This window comes from Zootoca vivipara, chromosome 4, assembly GCF_965207765.1.
Source record: "Zootoca vivipara chromosome 4, rZooViv2.hap1.1, whole genome shotgun sequence".
NCBI classification, from domain to species: domain Eukaryota; kingdom Metazoa; phylum Chordata; class Lepidosauria; order Squamata; family Lacertidae; genus Zootoca; species Zootoca vivipara.
This window is the reverse complement of record NC_142587.1, coordinates 75261835-75282067: the sequence shown is the minus strand read 5'-3', so window position 1 is coordinate 75282067 and position 20233 is coordinate 75261835. Positions and strand designations below refer to the sequence as shown.

General features: G+C 43.3%; 1 pseudogene; it reads left to right on the top strand.

Moving 5' to 3' along the window:
• The window catches only part of LOC148686000 (uncharacterized), a 40604-nt pseudogene that overhangs the window by 8902 nt on the left and 11469 nt on the right, over positions 1-20233 (top strand).

The following is a 20233-nucleotide window of genomic DNA, read 5'->3' as shown; positions in this document are numbered from 1 at the left end:
ATAGGGCTGAACGGCCTGGATGGCACAATTTATCAGCCAGTTGCATCAACTTCAGGTGCCAATCAGGACCATCTCCACATTTTGTGGTCCCTTTCAAACTCCCACACAATGCCAGAGCAATGCTTTGTCAAGAACAATGTGAGAAATCAACTGGGAATTAGAACCAACTGGGAATTAGAACCAGGTGGCACTGTGGGTTAAACCACTGAGCCTAGGGCTTGCTGATCAGAAGGTTGGTGGTTCGAATCCCTGTGACGGGGTGAGCTCCCGTTGCTCGGTCCCAGCTCCTGCCAACCTAGCAGTTCGAAAGCATGTCAAAATCCAAGTAGATAAATAGGAACCGCTACAGCGGGAAGGTAAACGGCGTTTCCATGTGCTGCTCTGGTTTTCCAGAAGCAGCTTTGTCATGCTGGCCACATGACCTGGAAGCTGTACGCCAGCTCCCTCGGCCAATAACGCGAGATGAGTGCCGCAACCCCAGAGTCATCATGACTGGACCTAACGGTCAGGGGTCAATTTACCTTTAAGCCTACAACGGGCCTGGGGCCTTGGTTCTGACACCAACCTTGATGCTAGTTGCTCAATAGAGTTCATCATCAGCCAACTTCATGTTGCTTGACAGTAAGAGCTGTTCATTGGTGGAATGGACTCCTTCAAAAGGTGGTGGACTCCCCTTTACTGGAAGTCCTTAAGCAGAGGTTGGATGGCCATCTGTCATGGAAGCTTTAGTTGAGATCCCTGCATTACTGGGGGTTGGCCTCCCAACTCCTCAGTTCTATGTTCACTATTAGTATATAGGGCTAATGAAACAAATACATTATGCCAAGAAACCATAGGTCAAAGTCTATTAGTATATTAGAAACACACTAATGGGGATGGGATTCTGCAAAACCTCTTGAACGAAGCAGTCTTGTCAGCCTCAATGTTTTACCTGTACCTTTGAAGATGAAATGCTGCTGTCTGTGTTCCAGCTTTGGCCCAAATCAATAGGTTTTTAAAAGCCCACTAGGGGCTCTGCAAGAGTTAAAATGGATTGGGGTGTGTGTCTTTGAGCTGCCAGGAGAATGAATGTTCTCCTTTTTGTAATATTTTGGATCAAGATGAGATACTACTGTTGCCATGTTCTGTCAGGTGTATTCCTTCTTGTTGCCTTGAAAGTGAACTCCTATATCAGATATTTGCATGGAGAGAATGAAAGTTCTATGAAAGTGCATTAAATACTAGCTGGGATATTTTAATTACTTTTACTCTAACCTGGAAAAACAACAACCCAACTCTCACTCTACTCATTAAAAGCTCCTTTTTGATTTTGTAGAGTGTTCTGGTGTCATATATTTCTGTTAGCCCACTTGAAGTCATCCTCTACAAAGTTATTACAAGACACTGTGCTGTGGGTTAAACCACAGAGCCTAGGGTTTGCTGATCAGAAGGTTGGTGGTTCGAATCCCCACAATGGGGTGAGCTCCCGTTGCTCGGTCCCAGCTCCTGCCAATCTAGCCGTTCGAAAGCACGTCAAAGTGCAAGTAGATAAATAGGTACCGCTACAGCGGGAAGGTAAATGGCGTTTCCGTGTGCTGCTCTGGTTCGCCAGAAACGGCTTAGTCATGCTGGCCACATGACCCGGAAGCTGTACGCCGGCTCCCTCGGCCAATAACGTGAGATGAGCGCCACGACCCCAGAGTCAGCCACGACTGGACCTAACGGTCAGGGGTCAATTTACCTTTAAGCCTACAACGGATGCTCATTTAACTTGGGCACATTCAACTTTATACGCTTGGCAAAATAAATAAATGAAAGGGGATGGGCATCCAGGATAACATATTGGCACCCCCCCTCTCCCTTGATCCCAGTGTGTTTTGACTATATGTGATTTTGGCTTTAGGTGTGTTCCCTGGAATGTAACCCCCACGTGAGTTGCACGCTTACTGTAATCCCTGTACCTTGGACCATTAAGCATGGGGCACCTTTGCCAGGCAGTGCTGTAGCCCATAGATTGCAGCAAAATACTGGGCAAGGCCTTGCCCAGCATCTTCTCTGTGTGATAGGCTCATGGGAAAAAGCTGTCCCATCAGCCCTTGAAGAGGGGAGGGGAAATCCTATATAAGGCTGCTTCCCCTGGAACTCACTGCCATTTTGCTTTGAGAGCTTCCTACCCACCCACCCTCAGGTTAGAGCCTTCACTGAGTCACTGGTTGACAGAGCCAGGAAGGACAAAGGTGACAAAGTAAAATAATTTCAAGTAAAATAAAATGATAAATAAATAATAGGTTGCATCCAATGAGGTCCCTGAGCAAGAACGCTCCTGCAAATGGAAGTTCCGGCCTGCCTTCCCTCTCCAGTTCCCTGAAATCCATGGTCCTAGGAAATGCTTGGAACTTGGAGCTGCTGCAAGGCTGATCAAGCAGGTCTCCTATCTTAGTTAACATCCTAAATGTAGGTTCCTCAAAACCCTCTGATTTTAAAAACCAGCTTGCAACTAAGGGGTACAGGGCTTCACTCTCATCTCACTGTTGCACCCCATTGCCCATCTCGTACCAGAGAGATTGGCTCAGCATCTCTCTCATTATTTTTTTTTTCCAAAGAGTGGATCAAATAAGAATATCCCATTTCACATCACCCTCATGCCCAGTACTGATGGAATCCTGTTGGGAGCACAAGGACTGAATCTATTCCTGTCAAAACAGTTTAAGTCGTTTTTAACATAATATATCTATCTGCAAAGTTGCAAGCCTCAGATATTAGCTTGCCTTTTAATCTTCTTTGCTAGATGCATGAAAATGGCTTGTTTGTTGTGTTCAGTAGCAATTTAAAGTTGTGGTTATAGGGGAATAATTACAGATGGTTTTATGTAGCAGAAGGATAATTTGATCTAAAAATCTGATCTAATGCTCTTGTGTAGGGACATCCTCCACAGAGGGAAGAGGGAATATATTAAAACAAAAAGAGACAAATGGCATGAACGCGAGCCGACAAAGAGCTATTATTATTCTCTCTTTATCGAGAGACAGATTGAGCTGTGCTCCTGCACAGTTGTAAAATAGGGGAAGGCAACTCTTCTGAATGCAAGGGAAGACACCATCAACCATGGAGCGACTCTCCAAACCAGGGGTGGGCGGCACTGCTTTGTGGTGGTTCCAGGCCTACTTGGAGGGTCGTTCCCAGAGAATGTTACTTGGGGAGTGCTTTTCAGCCCCATGGACTCTTCAGTGTGGGGTTCCGCAGGGCTCAATCCTATCCCCCACGTTGTTAAACACCTACGTGAAACCGCTGGGTGGGGTTATCCGGAGGTTTGGAGTAAGTTGTCAGAAATATGCTGATGAAACTCAGCTCTGTTTCTTTTTTACATCTGCAGCTGAGGCAGTGGAAGTGCTGGACCAGTGTCTTACCTCAGTAATGGACTGGATGAGAGCCAACAAACCGAAACTCAATCCAGATAAGACTAAGGCACTGTTAGTGGATGGTTCCCTAGACCGGATGGGTGGGAAGTCGCCTGCTCTTGATGGGGTTACACTTCCTCTGAAGGAGCAGCTTTGTAGTTTGGGGGCACTCCTGGTTCCTTTGATGTCACTCAAGACTCAGGTGGCCTCAGTGGCCTGGAGTGCCTTCCATCAGCTTCAGCTGGTGGCCCAGCTATGCCCCTATCTGGACAGGGATAGCCTAACTGCTGTTGTCTATGCTCTGGTAACCTCAAGGTTAGATTACTGCAATGCATTATGTGTATGGCTGCCTCTGAAGACAGTTCGGAAACTTCAGCTAGTGCAAAATTCAGGGACCAGGTTGCTCACTGGAGCAAGACGTTTTGAGTATATTACACCGATCCTGGTCCGACTGCACTGGATACCAATTAGTTTCCGGCCCAATTCAAAGTGCTGGTTTTGACCTTAAAAGCCTTATTTGGCTCAGTACCACAATACCTCAAGGACTGCCTCTTTCGATATGAACCACGAGATCATCTTCTGAGGCCCTTCTTCATGGGCCTCCTCCTTGAGAGGTCAGGAGGGTGGCAACATGAGAATGGGCATTCTCTGCAGTGGCTCCCCATCTGGGGAATGCTCTCCCCAGGGAAGTTTGCCTTTTGGCAGCAAGCAAAAAAAACATTCCTTTTTAATCAGGCCTTTATTTGATCTGATTGACACCCTATGCCCTTTTAAAATGTGGCTCTTTTTGAGTGCTATTGAGTTGTTGTTTTTATTTTGATTATATATATATTGTGGTTTTTATGTTGAACCAACTTGAGACCTCTGTATAAATTCAACAACAACAACAACAACAACAATAATAATAATAATGACACCTAAAAAGAGAATCTTACTTTTTCATGGGGGACTTGATCAATAAAATGGAGGTGGTGGGAGTGCAACCATTCGGGGGTCTGGGAAGATATTCTAAGCTTTCCCAAGGCAAGAGTAGCTTGTGGTAGACAAGCTTTCATATGGACACTATTTTCAGGTGGAATTAAATTGCATACTGACAAATTGAAATTGTGCAATTCAAGTGGACTTGGAACTGTGCAACAATCCTGCTCCCCTCACCCAAGTTGGACTTATTGTGATAATTAAAGTGATGTGAAAATGCAATAGAAATGTGGGAGTTCTTTTTCTTTTTCTTTTTCTTAGTGCTATGTCATCTAACCTCCCCACGAACCATTCAGAACAAGTGTTCGATGCATAGCCAATGTAGTCTAACCTCCCCACAAATATTGTGCAAACAAAGGGTGAACGCTAAATAAACAGGTAATCCAGAAGAACAAGAGCCACAACAATAATAGGGCTGGCTTGTTGATGCTAAGTTCTACAAGGCCACATTGATATCACACATAACACTATGATACCACTTTAAACAGTCATGGCTTTCCCCCAATGAATTCTGGGAGCTGTTGTCTGTTAAGTGTGCTGAAAGCTGTTAGAAGACCAATATTCCCTCCCAGCAGAGCTGCACTAGCAAAGTTCCACATGAAGAGGAATTGATTGTTAAACTACTCTAGAAATTGCAGCTCTGTGAAGGGAATAGGGGTCTCCCAACAACCCCCACCACACTTAACAAACTACAGTTCCCATGATTCTTTGGGGGAGACATGACTGTTTATAGCATTATGATACTGCTTTAAACATATAGTGCAGATGAGCTTCCACTCTCAGAGTGCTTTCACCTATCATTATGCAGTGGCTCTACATTACTATTAATCTGAACTACTTCAGTTCCTCCTTAGTCCTTGTCCATTAGTCCAGCCTACCTTACATAGTTGCTGTGAGGACAAAATGGGAATGCCCATGTATTCCACATGAGGCTATTGGGGGGGGGGAGAGATGGGCTACAAAATGTGATTAAAAAGAAACAATAGCCATGTTTTTCTCAACATTGTCTGAGCACCTTTCTCTCTCTGGAAATTTTTGAAGTCATTCTTGGGCTGGAGAACCTTGATCGCTCATGGTATCATGGCAGAGTGCATAAAAGCAGGGCTTTTAGCAATTTTTTTTTAGCAGGCTGCAATTTCCCCATCAAAACTGAGATGACACATAAATATAAGGCTTGCAAAACACTATGGGGATGCCGTGTTTTGAGGATTATGTAATTCCAAGCATCTGCCTACCAAACTCATTTGTGACATGCACAGATCTTGGCTCTTTGCACCTGTCTCAAGCACATCCAAACCATTTAAGCAGCCAGAGAAAGACAGGCTCTCAGCAGGCACCCGGCAGGTTAATGGTAAGGCACTGCTCAACCTCCCAGCTAATAAGATTTAAATACAGGCTAATGACTGCATGTTTTCACTTTAATCAACACGCAAATCGCCCTTTTATTATTATGGGTTTTTTCCCTCCAATTTAATTTCTAATTGAATTATGCTTCAGCCCGTTAATTGTTGATATAAGCCATATCTCAAATTTCTAGCTTGGTTTGTACTTCCCCAAGCCCTCCCAGATCTTGCTTTATTAATCTTTTGTGTGCGGAGAAATTGGTGGTGTAGTGAGCTGAAATGTGGGTCTAATCACAAGAGAAACGAGATTGATTAACTGTCTAGGAGAGGAGAGTTTTATGCCAGACCTTCAACGCCAAAAAAAGCCACCATGTTATGGTAAACACACTTTAATGTGCATCATATTAATGAGCAGAACTCCAGGTAATGCTGATAGTAGCCAGCTTAATTCAGGAACACTTTGTTGCAGGTCTCACTTGCTGTCTAACACTAACTTAATAAGTACCAGGGTACCTAAGAACTTGATCCAAATAGATCCATGGAGTCACGAAGAGTCGGACACGACTAAACGACTAAACAACAACAACACTTCAGACTATCCTACACAGAAAGTGTACGGTACCTCCAGACTGTCAGTATTTTGCAGGAAGGAGTCAAGCATGTACTAGAATGTTGAGTTTGCACAAAGAGCTCTGTCAATTTAGCACAACAAATTCCCTTAAAAACACACACAACTGGACTTTGAGGTTTGGAAAGCGACAGGGAGATGAAAAGTATGGGACGAACAAATGATTAATGGAAAGACATGTAAACACCCCACAAGCAAATGAAGATGCAATGCTCATTGCCATATAACCACCATATAAACAAATCTGAATGAATAGGCAGTAAAGACCAGCCAGAATTTAACCACCTTGTAAGCTTTGTGTAAGCAAATCAATGTGAGTGCTAAATATGGAGGTTTTCTGGAGAAGTGATGTTTGTGTGAGATCCTGGCCATCGTATCTTTTTTTCCCCTGGAACCACTAAGCCTTTCCATATTTTTGTTCCAAGTGCTTCTGTTGAAAAGGAGACCATTTATTTACTTATTATTTAGTTATAGCAAAAGAAACTGCAAAGCAGTTTACAAAAAGATAAAACAATGTTAAGAAAACAAGGAATCACAGGAGCATAACATTGTGTGTGTATGTGTATGGATATGATGGGCGAAAATAAATAAATCAGCTACCAACCAAGTAGCCACCATCTCCCCCTGTTAAAATCACGGCCGACGATGACTAGTCACAGCATTACCTGTACATTGATTAAAGTGTACCATACAAAGGAACAAGCAGATGAGTGTCACGAAAGTACCCAAGGAGCTGGTAGCTATAGCAGACCCTCCAAGGGTCCCTATTTTCCAGGGACGTCCCTAATTTAGAGAAGCCATCCTGGTTTCTGATTTCATCCTGGAATGTCCCACTTTTCCTTAGGATGTCCTTATTTTCATTGCAGAAATGTTGGAGGGTATGGAGTTGTCCAACCCCCAAGCCATCTGAAGGAAATCCTGTATAGGGAAGTATTTTAAATTTTTAATGTTTATTAAGGTTTTTTTTTAATATATGTTGGAAGCTGCCCAGAGTGCTGGGCCAACCCAATAGGATGTGTTTGGTATAAATACTAAAATTATCATTATGGAATGGGACGTCCCTATTTCCATCGAAGAAATGTTGGAGGGTATGCTATAGAGCCAAGCCACACAGTTTCTACAGGAGAGCTAACCCCTTGAAGTCTTTCTAGCTAATCTGACCAAACTCTTGCTGCACCCATGTTCACTCACAGCAGCACCTCACTCTGCCCCGACTTATTTGAGTCCGCTGAATGGGAACAGCTGCCTCTCTGGTTGTTTTGCAGGAGCTAGGCCTGAGAGCAACAAGGTTGCCTGTTGTGTTAATCCCCTATCCCAAGATCTCATGGATGAAAACAGAGACAAACTCATTAGCACCTCATGCCAAAGATTGCTGCCTGAGCCCTCTATTATGTGTATGCTCCCTGCTCTGAAATTTCGCTGAACCCCAAAGTATGACCTCTGGGAAACTCACAGCCGAACAACTTGTACAAGACATAATAAAAAGTAAAAAAGATGTGGATTGTGATTAACCAAGGAAGCAATAAGAAAACAGGCACTGTCTGTAATATATAGGGACTCTAGGCATGTAGGCAGTGCTGGGCCATCATCAGCTGGCATTGAAACTCTCTGGAAGAAAGATTCGGCATGAAAACAATGCCTCATTATTCCATTTATGCCATTCAAGGTCTGCAAAGCAGGTTTGCTTCCTGTGCAGGTCACAGTGGAGGCATGGTTCAGCGAGCTCACTCCAAGAGGGCAGGCCCTGCCAGCCCTCATGCCTCTTCAGCAGGCTTCGCTCCAGCTATTATTATGAATATTATCTTTAAAAATCTATTAGCTTTACTAGTCCCATTAAATGGCCATTAGGTGGCCCATTAGTAGCTGCTCTTGACGGTTTTGTCGAGAGGCCACAGCATGGGGGTAATTTTCTGTGCATATGGAGCAAGGTGGGGAGCTTGGGCTACTCACTGAGGCATGGAGCCAAGAAGCAGCGGGGACCTCAAGGAAGAACAACCCTCCATGCTTTCCTTCCTCCTCCCACATTAAAGAGCTCTTTGGTGGTTACGCCTAGCCTTGAATGAGAGGTGTGGAAAGCAATGGTTAAAATGAGTGCTGGGCCAAAACCTGACCTCCAATTTCTCAAAAGCTTTCTTCTCCTGCAAGAAAGAAGCTTCTACTTTTCTCCTTCGTTCTCAGGTTGTGTTAGATGTCTTCCACATTCTGGTGGCTGCACAGGGTTGATCTTTATTGTTTCCCATGGGTAGCACATGTGTTTTTCTGCCCATTAAACATTTCTCCAGTGGTCTGGGTGCCTGTGCTCCCTGATCTGCGCCCTGCCAGAGCAGATTTCTCCAAGTTTTAATTGAAGTGTAAGAAGCAAGGGAGGCTTGCTCCCAAAGTGCCTGAGATCAGTACACTTACTGATTTTGTAACTGCATCCTAACTTTTGAATAAATGTTGTTTGAATTAAAAAAAAAGGCAAACTGATTATGTTTTCTAAGGGAACCCCTTCCTTTTACTTAAAAAGGAAAAAAAATCCACACTGTTTTCTTTAAAAATAAAATACCTCACTTAAAAAATAACAATGAACAGCTGTCAGTTGCTTGCAGGAAAGCATGTTTTGGGGCATGATGCTCTCACAAGTTTTTGAGTGTCATGCTATCGCGTGAGAATATGGCCTCCAAAAAATGGGATGCCCTGATTTATTGGGGCAGTTGGAGGGTCTGTATTTAGCCATATATGTTTGCTAAACTTTTGATGACCAGGACTTCATTGCTGGGTGAAGAGGGAAGACACAACAAAGTTGGGTTTTTTAAAAAATAAAAAAAATCTTTTTTAAACAAAATTGTTCCTATACTTGAGAAGCTAAAATCTTGCTTTCTTGCCTTGAGGAGGCTCACTATGACAACCTTTTGAGTACCTTTCCTGTTATTTTCATTAAACATCCCTTGTACCAATCAACAAGAAGAGGAAATCTGCCAGGAAATACTATATTGAGGTTAATTGGCTGTCAAGGTCTACTGCAATCCATTCACTGTCTCGGGGAAGGGGCATGGTGAACTCCAGTTTTCTACATACGAGAAAACTTTCATATTATCATTATGTAACAGGTATTAGTTAAAAAAAGCAGGCCTAAACATTCCAAATGAAGTGATGTGGCAAGAAACACAAATCCTTCTTTCCGTCACCAGGACCAGTGCTATTATGTGCCAAGCTAGGTTGCAGGGTTCAGGTGATGCATTGAGAGGATGGCAGTTGTGCATCACTTGCAGAGCTGCCCATCACCATCTGTGCAGATGTTCTGTGGGGACCACTTTTCCCACAATGCTTCACTCTAAGATCAGCGTCTTCCCATTTCTAACCCTTGAACAGGCCCTGCCTTAGTGACAAACACGCATATATTATACATGGATAACGTCTTTGGCCTAGTTTTCGCAAACTGCAGATGTTCTGGTAAGCATGTGTTGAAGGGATGCACAGAATTCTGGATGCCTTGGAAGGATTGACACAAAAGCTATATGCTCAGAAGGCCAACAGAAACAGACAACATTAACCTTGCTACTCACAGGTGCAGTTAACTGCTAAGGGCTAGAGCATCCCTTATCCCCAAATACAATATACAATGTAAGGTAGGCTATTCTAGAAATGTTAGGGTTATGGAATAAATCCTTCATAAACTGTGCACCACCTGTGCCCAAAGGTAGGGCAAGGAGCAAATGTAAACTACGAAAATAATTCTATAGCAACACCAAAGCAGTACCTCATATGTGGTTGGGGCGTTTTTTATTGTTGTTGTTGCTTTTCTGTTCCTGAATAATATATGTGTAGGGATTAAGCAGCTGGAAAATGACTGAAGAGGCCAACATTTGTAATGTGGCTTATTGTTATGGCATATCGTTGAAATGAATAAACAAGAAATAACAAACAAACAAACAAACAGGGTCGGGGGAGGAGGAGAGAGGCGAAAAAGAGTAATGTCTGCCAAACTACTAGTCGGAGGCCTTCCTGGCAAATTGAATGGAAGCTGCTCTGACAAACATATGTCTCAGATTTGTTGTTTGGCTGCTGAAACTATCCAAAGAATTGGGATGCTAGCAGATCTCTCCCCTGCTGAGTTTATCCGTGGGTTTTGGGGTTCCAAGTTATCAGACCTTGTTTGTGGAGTAGTGATACATTAGCAATTCACCCTTCTTTTTCCTCCTTTCTTAATTCTAAAGTTTAATAAACTGATACATATGCAGAGCTTGTTGCAGTTTCTTTCCTCCTCCTCCTCCTCCGGATTCCCAATGCACACAAAGGCAAACATAATGATGAAACTGTTGCAAAAGGAGGGCCACATCCTGATTCCTTGTTGCACTGTCATTTATTTCTTTAATCTTTGCTGTGTATCTTATTTATTCCAGACATTTCTAAGCTCCCTTTGAAGGCTAGCGCCTTCCCAAGATGTTTACTGAAATAACAAATGTACAGTTTCATTTAAAACAAAAATGCAGTTCGATAGCATTCTATAAGACACCAAAGTATGGCAGCAGCCTACGCAATAAAATTAAACACCCAAGAAAGCAGATGCAAACTGCCAAATCTGCAAATGGCTTTTTAGCAATGCTTCCAAAACAGTTCAAGTAGGGCCTGCCTTGCCACCAGTAAAAGTGTAACCATCACTTCAAGCAATAGATGCTGGAGAGCCATAGCAATAGCATCCCCTCCCCAGCCATTCCTTCTGACCCCCCTGGCCATTCCTCTATGTTTGGAGAACAGAGCTACAAACCCTCCAAGATTTCTCCAATGAAAATAGGGACGTCCCATTCCATAATGATAATTTTTACTATGTATACCCTATGTATACTTCCAACATATATAAAACATAATAAAACATTAAACTTTTTTTAAAAAAACTTCCATATACAAGATTGTCTCCAGACAGCTCGGGGGTCGGATAACTCCATACCCTGCAATATTTCTCCAATGAAAATAGGACCACCCTAAGGAGAAGCGGGACATTCCTGGATGAAATCAGAAACTGGGGTGGCTTCTCTAAATCCTGGAAAATAGGGACACTTGGAAGGTCTGGAGGTACATGGAGCTCTTAACTACACACCCTAGTACTAGGTGGCTGGTGTCCATTGAGACAAGTAGGGCAGAATGCAGGGACACCAAGAGAAGATGGAAGCAATGACAAGTGGAGACAGCTATTTCTAGTTCTATCCTCATCCCTGCTGAGTTATACAAGGGCAACACTGAGGCCACAGTCATGCCACATGTTTGACGCACTATGATACCAGCTTTCCCTGAATAATTCTGAGTTTATTAAGGGTGCTGAGAGTTGTTAGGAGACCAGTATTCCTGCATTTCCCTAGTTAAAGGAATTGATTGTTAAATCCAGTGGCCCTCCGTATATGGAATTAGGAGAAGGGGGCACAATGTCTTGGAGCAGCCTTGGTGAAAAGAAACTCTTGATATCAGAATTTTAAACGCGCATACAAAAGCATACAACCGAAGCTCCGAGCAGCAGAAGACCATAAAGTTGGGTGCAACTTCCAAAAGCAGAATGACACAAAATAATGTTTATCTGCTCCTAGAACATGATGTGAGATGGAGCCAAATGAACAGCTTGCAGGAGAGCGTTCCAAAGCCCCAGAGCAGCAACCGAGAATGCTCAGCTTTTTTGTGGGGAACAACGTAAGATGGAATTCAAAGCATGATTTCATTGCATGGAGGGGAGGCTCATAGAGTGAGGTGGTTTTTTTTATTTTTTCCCCTTTTTAATTGGCAGCGCCTCTGTTGCATAATTCCCTCCCCAGGGAAGTTTGCCTGGCACCCACGTTGTTCTTTTTCAAGTGGCGGGTTAAGATATTTTTATTCTCTCCCCTAAGGAACCAAATTGTTTAGTGCCAAGGGGGGAGCTAAGGTATATTTCAAACGCTGTAATTTAGTAATTTCGTTATATGGGTTTTGAAGTTATGGTGAATTCAGATGGGGGTTTCTTTTTACTTTAATTGTTTTTTTTTGTGGGGGGTTAGTATTTTGATTATATAATTATATTTTATTTTAAATTCTTATTGTGAACCACCCTGAGTGTCTGTATATGATATATATGTATTTAATAGTGGTTCTCCAGATATTGATGCTTATGAATACAGGTTTCTGGGAATTGCAAGTGGGGAGAGTACTGTTTCACTCTTTCCAGGCTTCCTATAGGCATCTTGTTGGCTGCTGTGACAATAGAGTGTTGGGCTAGAAGTGCCTCTGGACTAATCCAGGAGGGCTATATTTTTGTTCTCCTATCTGCCCCAGTCAGCATAGGTAGTGATCAGGGATGATGGGAGATGTACTCAAGCAACATATGAAGGACAACAGCCCCCTCCCCATCGCTATCCTAAGTTCAATAGTCTTCCACTACACATCTGGGACCAGGATGTCTCAGGCTGTTCATAATGTGCTGATGCAGTTATGGTAAAAGCTGGAGGCTAGGTTGATGTCCATAAGAAGTGGAGCTCCTTAGATGCCCCTCTAGCTTTGGAACGATCTCTTGGAGTAAAGGTAAAGGGAACCCTAACCATTAGGTCCAGTCACAGACGACCCTGGGGTTGCGGTGTTCATCTCGCTTTACTGGCCGAGGGAGCCGGCGTACAGCTTGCGGGTCATGTGGCCAGCATGACAAAGCCGCTTCTGGCGAACCAGAGCAGCACACAGAAACACTGTTTACCTTCCCACCGGAGTCGTACCTATTTATCTACTTGCGCTTTGGCATGCTTTGAAACTGCTAAGTTGGCAGGAGCAGGGACCGAGCTAACTCCGTCGCGGGGATTCGAACCGCCGACCTTCTGATCGGCAGGCCCTAGGCTCTGTGGTTTAACCCACAGCGCCACCCACGTCCCACTAGCTTTGGAACGATCTCTTGGAGTAGGCACTGTTGATTTGGCTCCCCCTCTCATGGTGTGCTGGAAGCTCTTTTGTTTCATTCTGCTTTTGGAAGGTAGGACTTATTTGGCAGCTTCCTGCCATTTTGCTGTAGTTGTTTCGCTATAGGTGTCACATGAAAATTGCGGTGGGGTTAAAGAGAACCGAAAACCTCAGCCAACTGCACATATTAAGCCAACTCCAAAATTAATTTTTAAAATTCCTAAAGTTAAACCAGAAAGCAGGTGGGGTGGAATAAAAGGAAAAGCCAAGCGGGGGAAAAAATATGAAATGGCTAGGAAGGACATCTGCTCTTCGCTACCAAAGGCATATCTTCAATGATTTCTCAGCCACATCCATGCACATGTTTTAGGATTATGGGCAGAGAAAAGCACTCTGGGTAGCAGTCTTTTGAAAGCTGCAGTAGTGTTCGATGCAAATTTAGGGCAATGTAAGCAGTTCCACCTCACTGGGTGTCATAACAGAAGCTGAGAGCTGGGAAGGGGTGCTGAATTTAGGCCTCACATAGGGCACTGCTGAAATTTGAAAGGCCAAAGCGCCCCCCCAGCCCAATAGTATAGAAATGAAGAATATAACTAGGGATATCAGAGTAAAACAGTTGTCCACCTTCAGGCCATTCTCCAGGATTAATGCCAATTACACTCTTCTTCTTCTTCTTCTTCTTCTTCTTCTTCTTCTTCTTCTTCTTCTTCTTCTTCTTCTTCTTCTTCTTCTTCTTCTTCTTCTTCCCCATCCATAACTCTTTTGACTTCTTGTTTTGAAAAGAAAAGTTATTGGGTTTACTGAATTCTCTGTCCTGAGAGTCTCAGGCTTCATCCTCCTCCACCCTCACACACCAAAAGCAAAGTCAATGTACTTAGAGACAGGTGGATTGTGCTACAGTTCTAGTCTTTTAGGCAGGGCTGGAAAACTTTTGGATCTCCAGATAGTGTTGGACTCCAACCCCCATCAGGCCAAGCCAGCACCACCAGTGGTTTGGGGCAGATGGAAGTGTCCAACAGCATCTGAAAGGCCACAGGTTCCACATCTCTGCTGTGATGCTACCAACATAGGGGCTTTGGCAAAGCCCAAAAGGTTAAAGGGCTGTTTAGTGAAGGCAGCACAGGAAAACAAATGAAAGATAGCCACATGGCGGCACTGATGCAGTTGAGAAGGGAGAATTAGTTCGGCTTGCTTGTTTGCTGTAGCCTGCACTGTCCCAGAGCACACTGGGAAATTATATATCTATCAAACTATCCTTAACTCTCTTTTAAATATTATTTCCTGTCTCAAGCTGAACACAAAATTCCTGGATCTGTCCAATTATTTAGTATCTGCTGAACCAAACTACTTTAGATGCCAGCTCCTTTGGCTGGCAAAGACAAAGGAAAGATCTGGCCACATCTCACATCTCCTCTCTCTCCCTCTCTCTCTCTCTCTCTCTCTCTCTCTCTCTCTCTCTCTCTCTCTCTCTCTCTCTCTCTCTCTCTCTCTCTCTCTCTCTCTGTTGTTCACTGAAATTAGCATGCCTGAATTGTGACAGCCCAGTTTCGAATTTGATCAGTGATCACATCAGCAGCGGAGGGAGGTGCCCCTATTCCGAGAACAGTTTGTCTATTGGGAAGCTCAGAAAACCCTGCTGCCCAGGGCTGTCAATCCAACATTCCTTCTTGGCGTTAAAATCACTTAGACGGATTAAAATTTCAAAGGGTAACTTAAACACCAGGGAAACACTCCAGGGGAAGAGCAGCATCCGAAGCATCTCAAATCTGTTGCTCAGGATTGCAGGCACCATCACAGGATGCTAGGTGAGTGAATGAGCAGATGCCACGATGTGCAGGGCTCTCCAGTGTGCTGGGGCCATTCCAAGCTCCTGTGGCTTAGACCAGTGTCAGATTGGCTTTCATCACGTGCATAAATCATGCAATTACTCAGGCCTCAGTCTGCTCTATGAAATTGCCTTTTTCCATTTCAGATCACCTGTCCCTCTCCTCTTCTCTAATTCCAGAAAGGTAGCAGCAGTGTGTTTGAGGAACCAGCAGCTACCTCTCCACCATGGCCCCAGTGGAATCATAAAGCTGGCTCTGAAAAATTGCAAGTGTGGCTCCGAGACAGCAGCGATGAGGGCAAATGAAATAGGATTTTTTTTAAAAAAAATTATTTTCAGAGTAATGATTTTGCTAGAAAAACCTTTGGCATTTCTGAATGGTCAGTGGAAACAGATTGATGTGGCACCCACTAATTCTAAGGCTGTGGCCCATTAGCACCACATCTCATATTTATTTCTGGGCAGATTTTGTTGGTTGGCAATGAAAAATGTAAGTATAAAAAGGAGAATTCCCTGGATGTCAAGATCCAGGTTTGGGGTAAGGACTCTTTGGTGAGAGAACCCCACAAAACATGGTGAGAGAATCACAAAACATGCACCAAAGTGAAGTGTGGAAATATAGTCTGTTTGACCTTTAAAATATCCCCTTGCTAGTTCCTTTCAAAGTTTCCCACTTCCCCTGGCTTAGAAAAGGACCACACATTTGGTAAGTTAAAAATGGTTTACTTATAAGCTCTACAAAAAATCAGAATCATACAGCAGTCAGAAAACACAGGCATTAAGACTTAGGTTATTTCATAGCGGCGAAAGTTCCTAAATTATTTGTATAAGAACTCAATAGATGTTTGTAGAAAAGCCATGTGTAAGCTCGGAGTAACCAGCTTAGACTTTTTTATACTGAGGGAGACAATAGACTCGGTTGCCTTCCTCCCAAGGTGAAGGGGAGTGACCTAGCTAAGCCTGGCAGGATAGCTTACTCTGTTGCATTAACCCCTTCATGCATTAATTAGACAAAAAACATGTTGGTTATATGAGGCTGCTTATCCCACATATTTGCATTCCACATTTGTAAAATCCTGCACTAAGAATGCTTGAAGAATTCAGTCTTTGCAAATGGCAAAACAAACTGACAAAGACCCACATGACCGGGATGTAGATGCTGACTAGAACCTTCCTGTCTCCCTATCGAATTCCACATTTCTTTGAATGTTACAATGTAATTTTCAGCCCCAACCCCCCCTTTTTGGTTAAAACTGCATTTTAAAAGAAAATAAAAACCCATTCGAAAATACCTCTTGCAAAGGGAATTTGAGGGCAGTTAAATATATAAGTTTTATGCAGAGGGGACCCATTGAAAATAATGAACATGATTTCTAAGGGCTTGTGACACAATGTCTAATGGTTTGTACATGTCATTGTCCAGTGCAAATGAGGTATCTTCCTACTTGGGAATGAGAACATTGTTCAAGGGAGAATCATTTTCAGAAATCAGATTTAAATTGGCAGATTTTTTTAGGCCTCAGTTACATTATTTTCAAGAAATGGATCTCAGTGTTGAAAGTGGGTTGAGCATTTGGGGTTATTAAGTATCTTAGCACCAGTTCAAACCTTACCACAATTCTGGACAACATGAAAAATGATTTAACTTGGTGATACCCCACATATTAATTACAATGCCACCAACTTAACTGGATGGAGAACTATATTCATATATTTAAATATTCCTGCAATGGCTGGCACAGACATGGCAACTCTCCACACAGTATGTCTGGTACACATAGTAAATAGCTTCCAAACATTACACAATGTGGAACACCACCAGGCATCTTTTCCATGGTTTCTGTTTTGTTGTTGTTGTTGTTTAGTCGTTTAGTCATGTCCGACTCTTCGTGACCCCATGGACCAGACCAAGCCAGGCACTCCTGTCTTCCACTGCCTCCCGCAGTTTGGTCAAACTCATGTTGGTAGCTTCTGTTTCTGTTTTATGGCTGTGAATACGTGTAAATTGGCCATTCATGGTAGAATGGTGAAAGTTGAAGGCTGGGTTAATTGTCCAAAGGTCATTGGTTTGATAACATGCACACCAGGCCGATGTTCTCTCTCTCTCTTAAAAAACAAGAACTTTTATTCAGAATTTCTCTCTTTGCTCCATCAGAAGCACTCCTATAGCACATATCTATGAATGCTGACATGCCAGCCTGCTTTCTCCTGGTATTCACCGTGGCTGTTCCCTTCCTTTGTCTGCAGCACAAGCAGTCAATCAAATGGAGAACCTAATTAGGTAGTAACGAACCCAGGTGTCCTACTTGCCTCCACGTAATATGACATCTGCTGCTCCTCCAAGAGCACTTTACATTGACTGACTAACAATGGCAGTAATGTACATCTATCAAGAGGGAACAGCTTCTCCCTTCCCCGGCACTCAAAACTCAGCTATAAAGTTAGAACTCTCTGCTGCGCAGCACGACGGTGAGACAATATAAGCTTGAGTGTCTCATCAAAACGCTCTACCTCTTGCTCTGGCCTGCTGCTTCACAGAGGCGTTCTATGTATCACTTGCATGAAACAGGAGAGATTTCGCAGAACTCTGGGGTATCGTTCCAGAAACTGCAGTACCAACCTGAAGCCTTTTGCTTGCTCTGTCGTCACGCTTCTGGGTCTTGGCTAAATGTCAGCAGGGCTGCCAAAGTTTTTGTTAAGAACGGCTTTAAAGGGACACCCTGGCAGCGTTGGTGGCAGTGTCCAACGGTAAACATAGTTTGAGAAGTTGAGATTGTGGAAATGAGTGTTATTTATAAGCTAGAGAGGGACCCTTTCATGATGTCTTTTCTCTGTCTTCTAGGGGAATAACTCAGGCATGCTTCCTAAAGAGATGACACAATACCTACCTGTGGCAGCAAGGCTAATGATAGCTCAGTATTGGAGGGAAGCGGATTTCTTCACAGTTAAAAACCGGTATGAGAAAGTTTGGTTTCTAGAGATAATGGAAAACCTAATGCACCACCTCCAGGTTGTTAATATTGCTTTTCAGGGCATTGTTGTTGCGGATGTTGACTCTTTTTATGAAAGATGTTGTGATTTTGTCTCCTTTGTGCAGTGAAGAGTGCAGTGAAAAAAAGATACCAACTGAATGTGGTGTGTGTGTGTGTGTGTGTGTGATGTGTGTGAATACACAAAGTAGAGCCTCTGTATGGACTTCTCAATGTAATATGGACTTCTCAATGTAGCCTTTTAAGGGAATACTGTTCTGCCAAAGGTCTCATTTGCTGAAAACAGTAGGGTTTTTTGTTTGTTTTTTGTTTTAGGATTGAAAGTAAATTCTTAAACTTGTGGTGGCCATTCTATTAAAGGTAAAAGGTAAAGGACTCCTGGATGGTTAAGTCCAGTCAAAGGAGACTATGGGGTGTGGTGCTCATCTCACTTTCAGGCCGATGGAGCCGTCATTTGTCCACAGACAGTTTTCCGGGTCATGTGGCCAGCATGACTAAACCGCTTCTGACGCAATGGAAGACCAGAGCACACGGAAACGCCATTTAACTTCCCGCCATTTACCTATTTATCTGCTTTCGAACTGCTAGGTTGGCAGGAGCTGGGACAGAGCAACGGGAGCTCACTCCGTCACTGGGATTTGAACCGCCAACCTTCTGATCAGCAAGCCCAAGAGACTCAGTGGTTTGGACCACAGTGCCACCTGCTGCCTGGCCATTCTATCAAGCATTATAGACATACGGTAGGTAGTGTCTTAAGGTCCAGCTCTCATTGAGGTGGGAAAGCGATGATTGAGCTGAACAACTACAGACACCATATTTGTGGTTCAGCAATACACCAATTATAGGGGAAACAGGGCAGGGCAGGCCACCTTGTCTTACTTGCTGTTTTTATGAGGTGGCATGGCGGGGGCATGAATTGACTAAAATTGAAGGGAAATGGGGATGGCTTACCGATTTCATTGAAAACCTTCCATAGTTCAAATACTGTTCTGCAGGAAGGAAGACGGGCTCATTTGTAACAATGGAAATCTATTAAATCGCAGCCAGATCCCCAGTTTGCCTGGTGTCCCCGTCTGCTGTGTATTGATTCAAAGAGTTAACCCACCCCTGCGCCTCTGTGCCTGCATCACTTTCACATTTCAGTTTCCCGGTTTGAAATCCGAACATAAGGATGCTCTGCTTGCTCACCATGTAAGACTCGGATAAGATCAAACTTTTCACCTGCAGCCAATTGGTTAGGGCTTAAGGTATTTGACGCCTCTGCAAAGAGATTCACACAGTGCCTCAAGCTAGACGGCGACAATTAGCAGACATTCTGAAATGTCATCTTTAATTCATTCATGTTTGTTAAGCACTTTAATGGAAAGTAATAAAGAAGTGCAGAGTATTATTGCAAGTACCAAGCGTTGGTATCACAGCCTCGTTTTATGAACATGCATTACCCCCTCCTGGGAAATGGTGCTACTTCTCGAAGGGAGGGGCTTCTCCAGTAGTCACACATGGCTGGTGTTAAGAAATAATAAATACTAATCCTGACATTAAGAAACAATGCAGGCCGTAATTCCAGTAGTGCTTTGCATACAGAACACCAATCGCTTTTAAAATTAGTGTTTAAAACTGGGGACATCTGCAGAAGGTGCCCATGACATTTAGGATTATGAAAACAGGAAGAATGTTGCCATTTGTTCATTATGCATTCCTAAAAATCAGAATGCCCAATGATAAACATTTATTTCTGTATTTAGCATGAACACTTGAAGGTGTGAATTCATGGGAAGTTTGAGACAAAAGTGCTCTGGTGAAAGATCTTGCCTTCCCAATTTCCATGGGGCAATCATGGCGCCAACCTAGAGCCATCAAACAGCACCAACAGTTTTTCAATTTATTAAAGAAACCAAATAATACCCAGTGACTATATGAACACAGCAGCCCTCAACCTTCACTGAACTTTTCACTAGGTTGTAATTACTATTTGTTAAGATGCGCAGAATATCGGCATAGGTCTAGGCAGGGAAGCATCCTCTCGAAATTAATCTAACAAGAGTTATAAAGTTTGTCTGAAGCCTACTGTGAAGCGTCTTTAACATCCTGGTAAATTCAGCCTGCTTTACCTATTTAATTCTCCAAGAGCCACAACATATCCCACAGTTCTTATTATAGCTTCTAATATCAGCTATTTTCTTTGCATTCATGGAGTGAGAATGCCT